A 6,268-nucleotide genomic window follows, 5' to 3' on the forward strand; every position below is an offset into this window, starting at 1 on the left:
TCTTAGAAAGCTGTTAAGGATTTTGTTAGTTTTTAAATATTAAAATTAGATTTTCCCAAAGCTCCTAATCATTATAACATCTTCTCCTTTGATCCATCCAGAATACATCTTATATCTCTTCTACATAGCAGTTATTAGCTATTACTCCTTTCTAGAATCTCATCCTTTTATGAGCAATTTTTTCCTACTGTAGCTCCTGGGCCTATAAAGACACCTGACACAAACTAATCATACAGCAAATATTTGTTGAATGAATTAAACCTAACCTAGGTCTTCCATATCTTAGATGTGTTTTTCAGTCTCTCTCTCTCGGTTAAACTTTATTTCCATTTGTCGATGTTCTTAAGTTGTGACTTCAAAGAGATTAAATGTGGTCTGACTGGTATATATATATATCTCTCTCTCCTGGATAATATATCATGCATACCACCTGGGATTGCATTAATTTATTTGGCAGCCATATCACACTGCAGGCTAATATTGGCCTCTCTGAATGCTAAAACTGCTATGTCTTTTATGGCTGTGTCTGTCCACTCATGACTCTCCACACTTGCATTTGTTCAGTTGTTTGTGGGGCTTTTTTGGACCATGTACAAGACCTTACATAAATCCTCATTAAATTAAACTTTTTAGATATAAATGCAAATGGTTTGGGGTCATGATTTTGTCTTTTATGTATTCATGTCTTTTTGCAGCTTCATATCATACACAAATTTAATGAGCAAGCCCTCTATGTCCTCATCTAAGCTACGGGCAGGTTTCTATAGTTGTAAGAAAGGTACTTCTAAGCTGCAGTTGAGTTATTTGTCATTTGGAGCAAATTTTCTCAATAAATTACAAATCTCTATATTGTCTATGCTATAATTTTCCATTTTATCCACTACAATATCACAGGAAATCATGGCATAACTCTTGCTGTGGCTGACATGTACAATTACTGCATAGCTATGAAGAGTGCAACCCAGTTTATCCCTATAGTCAGTCTCTCCCTCTTCAGGAATTAAATATACTTGGAAAATCACATTCTAATTCCATTTTAAGGAAGATAACTATTTTCCTAGTTTCTCCACAATCTGCCCAGTAGCCCCAGTCTTCAGTCCTGATCTTCAGTGGAGGGGGCACTCTGCATTATTATCTCCTTTGGGCATCTCATGCCAAATCAGCTCTCAAAATAGGTTCTCTAGGGCTTTTTCTACAAGCTTGAGTTTTTTCTTTTTCTTCACACCCCAATTTTAGTTTAGTAGTAAGCCCCTTCAGATCACCTTCAAAATACATTACAAATATGACCATTGAATACCACTACACTGTTATGACTTTGGTGTAAACCATCTCTTCCCCCCATCTGAAGAAACACAGTAGCCTCATAGACAGTCTCCTAGATGCTCTTTTACCACTCCACCCCAAGTTCATCAGCCACACTGTGGCAATGAGATAAAATTTTATTTTCTGCATAAAATAAAAACCTAAAGTCCTTACCATGTCCTGCAAAGTCCCACATGATTTTTCCCTATTAATAAAAAATTACCTTCCTACCCTCCTCCCTCTTGTCCCATGTCCAGTTAGAGAGATCTTCTCTCTGCTCTTCAACTCTACTAAGCATCTTCTCCTTCTCAGGACCTTTGCACTTGTGTTTCTTTCTGCTTAGAGCACTCCGACTGTGGAGGCAGGCATTGCTGGATGGTTTGTAGTTAGGCCTTCACTTTATTTGTTCCATTTTAGTAATTGTCTCTTTCAAACTGTACTTACTACAATGTTATCTGATATGTACTCTCAGTACCAAACATAGTATCTGGAAGATTGTCTTATCCAGCACATGCTGATTCCTGATGTTACAGAATAATTGTGTTCCTCTCAAATGTATAGGTTGAAGCCTAACTCCCAAAGTAGCTGTGTTTGGAGAAAGGGCCCTTGAGATAATTCGTGTTAAATGAGATCATGTAGGTGGGGCTTTAATCCAATGGGAATGGTGTCCCTTTAAAAAAAAAAAAAAAAAAAGGGAAGAGACGTCAAAGAAAAGACCATATGAGGACATAGCAAGAAAGCAGCTATTTGCAAGCCAAGGGGAGAGACCTCAGGAGAAACCAAAACTGACACCTTGATCTTGAACTTCCAGCCTCTAGAACTGTGAGAAATAAATTTCTCTCATTTAAGTTACCCAGTCTGTGCTATTTTGTTATGACAGCCCTAGAAGACTAATACACCTGGCTAATATTTTTATTTTTATTTTAGGGTTCTTAGGGTCTAAATGTTTGCATACACTCAGAATAAACAAATATTATAAAAATTATTCATCGTTAAAAGGCACGTTTATAAATATTAAGAATATATGTACCCACAGGAAAAAAAAACACCGAAACAGTCCTTATTCCTGCATTTCTCTGTGATTTTTTCACTTTTCTAAAGCTTTCAGCAGGTTGTAGATAGAAGGTTCCATCCACTAATTTGTCAGCTGTTGAAGAGTACCTTCTGTCTTAGTCCATTTTCTGTTGCTATAATAGAATACCACAGATGGGATAGCTTATAAAGAAAAGAAATGTATTTAGTGTACAGCTATGGAGGCTGGGGAGTCCAAAAGCATAGCACTGGCATCTGATGAGGGCCTTCTTGCTGTGTCATAACATGGCACAGGGCATCATATGACAAGAGGGCAAGAACAAGAAAGTCAGAGCCCACTTTTGAAACAAAGCTACTTTCTCAACAAGGAACTCACTTCTGTGATAGTGACATTAATTTATTCACGAGGGAAGAGCCCTCATTAATTTGTTAAACTATTCATAAGGTAGAGGGCTTATGTTTCCAACACAAGAACTTTTAGGAGACACATTCAAGCCACAGCACTTTTCTACAAGTCAGACACCTAGGGATGCTTCTCCTGCTTCTCTGCACCAACTTGCTGCAAAACTGTGGTCATCTCTCCACCAGCTGCCTCCCTCTGTTTTTCTTGCTTGCTTTATCCTTCCTTTTCACTTTTTCTCTATCCCTAAGCTGGCTGAGTGTGGTAGGCTGAATAATGGTCTCCCAAAGATGTCTATACTCAAATCCCCAAAATCTATGAAATGTTTTCTTACATTTAAAAGAAAAGAAGGCCAGATGCAGTGGCTTATGCCTGTAATCCCAGCACTTTGGGAGGCTGAGGTGGATGGATCACCTGAGGTCAGGAGTTCCAGACCAGCCTGGCCAGCAGGGGGAAACCCTGTCACTACTAAAAATACAAAAATTAGCCAGGTGTGGTGGTGCACGCCTGTAGTCCCAGCTATTCGGGAGGCTGAGGCATGAGAATCGCTTGAACCTGGGAGATGGAGGCTGTAGTGAGTGGAGATCACACCACTGCACTCCAGCCTTGGGGATAGAGAGAGACTCTGTCTCAAGAAAAAAAAAAAAAAGGAAAAAGAAAAGAAAAGAGCTTTGTAGGTGTGATTAAATCAAATATCTTGAGATGAAGAGATTATTCTGGATTATCTGAGTGGGTTCAATGTAACAACCAGGGTCCTCATAAAAGGAAGGAAGGAAGATAAAAGACAGAAGGCAATGTGATAAACAGAAACAGAGACAGAAGATGCTATGCTGCTGCTTTGATGATGGAGGAAGAGGCCAACAGCCAAGAAATGTATGTGGCTTCTAGAAAAGCCAAGTAAACAGATTCTCCTCTAGACCCACCAGAAGGATCCCAGTCCTGCCAACCCACTTTAAACTCTGACCTTCTGTGCCATAAGATAATAAATTTGTGTTGTTTCAAGCCACTGTATTTGTGACAGTTTGTTACAGCAGCAGTAAGAAGCTAATGCACTAGCTCTCTGGGAAGCAGAAGAGAGTGTCTTAATTTGTTCTGTACCCTGCAGTTTGTGAAACAACATGCACACAAATAAGCTTTCTATTTTAATAGGAGTTTTACTGCTAGTAATTAGAGAGAAATCAACCACATATAAAATGTTTAATAACCCAGCAGGTATAGAAATTGACTCTATTGGCATTTCTGTTGACAATGCTTAGCATGAAGAAATAATGCTAGAGTGACAATTACTAGAAATTACAGAAGGCCAAAAGAGCACTGACACTAGTGCTATGTGTTCAGGTGACATAGGTGATAATCTATTAACTCTCTGCTCAATTCATTTCTAGAGTCTCTGATGAGAAGAAAGAAAGAAAGACTTTTGAAAAACTGCCAAATGTCAGACCTAAGATCTATGCCAAAGGCAAACTCTAAAATATGTTAATTCTTATGTAGTAAAAAGACTTCCTGAAATAAAAAAGTATACTTATTAATTTAATAACACAACATCTGAAATTTGCTTCAAAATTCTCCATAGGAAAGGAGAGGACTAGAGGAGTATGGGTAAGTCATTCAAAACTTATTCTACTATTTTTTGCCCTTTTGTGTATGTTTGAAATATTCTTTCCTGTTTTAGCACTACAGGGCAAAGAGCCAGAAAATGCCCATCAAGTAAACAAGCACACACAGTGTTTGCCACAAATTGCTTCTGGGATTGGCTATTAATCCAACTATCAAAATGCAATATTTTCTTCTGTTCTGTGTGCTTTTACATGTCATCTTATTTAGTAGCACTTGATTACCATGTAGATGAAGAAATTGATGTTCTAAGTGAGTTATTGTGTCTAAGATCACAAAGGAAGTAACTAATGAGGCTGGGACATAGACCTGAGACTTGTAACACCAAGTCCTCACCCGTTTTCATTACAGAGCCACTGTTCTAACAAGCTACCATTAGGTGAAGGAATCCCCAAATCTGATTCTTCTGGGATCTAAATAATGTATATTTCACACCCAGAATGTGACTTGTTTGTGATGATCTCTTCAAAAATTATATGTGGAGCCCTGGGCTTCATATCATCATACTGAAAAGATCCTGTGGATAGAAGGCCAGTGGAGAAGCTGTCCTAATATTTCAAAGGCCGAGGGCAAGAGTACAAATGGAGGAACATATATTTTGTTTAAATATGTAAAAGTTATAAACCAATCATTGAATAAAATGTTACTTCTAATCTTGACAAATGTATCTTCATAAAGATAAAATCAAAAAATATGTATAAAGTTATGATTTTAATTTAAATGAATCAAATATCAAAAGTGATTACATTTAGTTATTGCTGCATCTGGGTGCCCGTGAATAGTCTGGCAATGTTTGGATAAACAACAATATTAAGACATACCATAATTTAAAATTTACTATGTATGTATTTCATTACATTCATTTTTTTTGTCTCCATTCTGGAAAAATCCTGTTCTATTGATAGCAATGATTTGAGAATGTAAAGCTGAGACATATATTTGAACTCTAAAAATCTGTGTAAATTTTAGTTAAAAATCTTAATTAAAGTAAATGTAAAAAATTAATTAAAACTATATTATGTGCTCTCAGATTAAATTTTCTCCTAAAATATAAGAAATACAACTACAACTGGTGAATATCAACTTTTATTTTACTTTTTGAAATTAATTTTATCAAACTTTTTTACATGAAAGAATTCACAATTATCATATACCATATCCATCTAATTGTCAAAGTAAAAATTTGTGTTATGCACTACAAAAGTTATGTATAGACCTACATATATAAAAATTTAAGTGATGTGAATTATTTGATATTATAAAATATTCCTCAGCTGCCATTTGCATTTGTTGGGATTTCATACTAATATATGAGAAACTCTGAAAACATGAAATCAAACAGAAGCAAAAATGTAGACACTCAGCATTATAGAGAAATGATAGTTCGTTGCACAAGAAATCATTGTATGCATGCTATCTGAGAGCAGAGATTTGATAAGTCAATTAATTTATCTTTTCTCTTAACTAGCCACTTTCACTGCTCCAGTTCTCTTGACTTCAAAGCCATTTGTGTCCAATATCAACAGCAGCATAACCCATAAACGTTACAGTATTATTGAAACAGTTACTTTGTACTTTGAGCACATAGAACAAGAAATGTACTGAAGCATTTCCTTGGGGCCTGAGTGGTGTTACCACAAGAGCAAATGTTGAGTTATGGGTAACAATGAACAAGCACTGACTAGTTGCCAAAAGTATTACATGTTATTTACCACATTCATTGGTGTTTGTGATATGTACAGCCTCAGTTTGAGCAGGAGTCCCTATTTTTCAGGAGTTAAGGTAGCACTGAACAGGCAGCCTGACTTATATACCAAGGCAAAGTCCAGATTCTAGCACATTCTTGTGATAAAGTCAATTTGCATCTTTCTGTAAACACTTTGATCTATTTAAATGTTATTTCAATGTTTTGATATAAAA

Source organism: Macaca thibetana, chromosome 13 (genome assembly GCF_024542745.1).
Source record: "Macaca thibetana thibetana isolate TM-01 chromosome 13, ASM2454274v1, whole genome shotgun sequence".
NCBI classification, from domain to species: Eukaryota; Metazoa; Chordata; class Mammalia; order Primates; family Cercopithecidae; genus Macaca; species Macaca thibetana.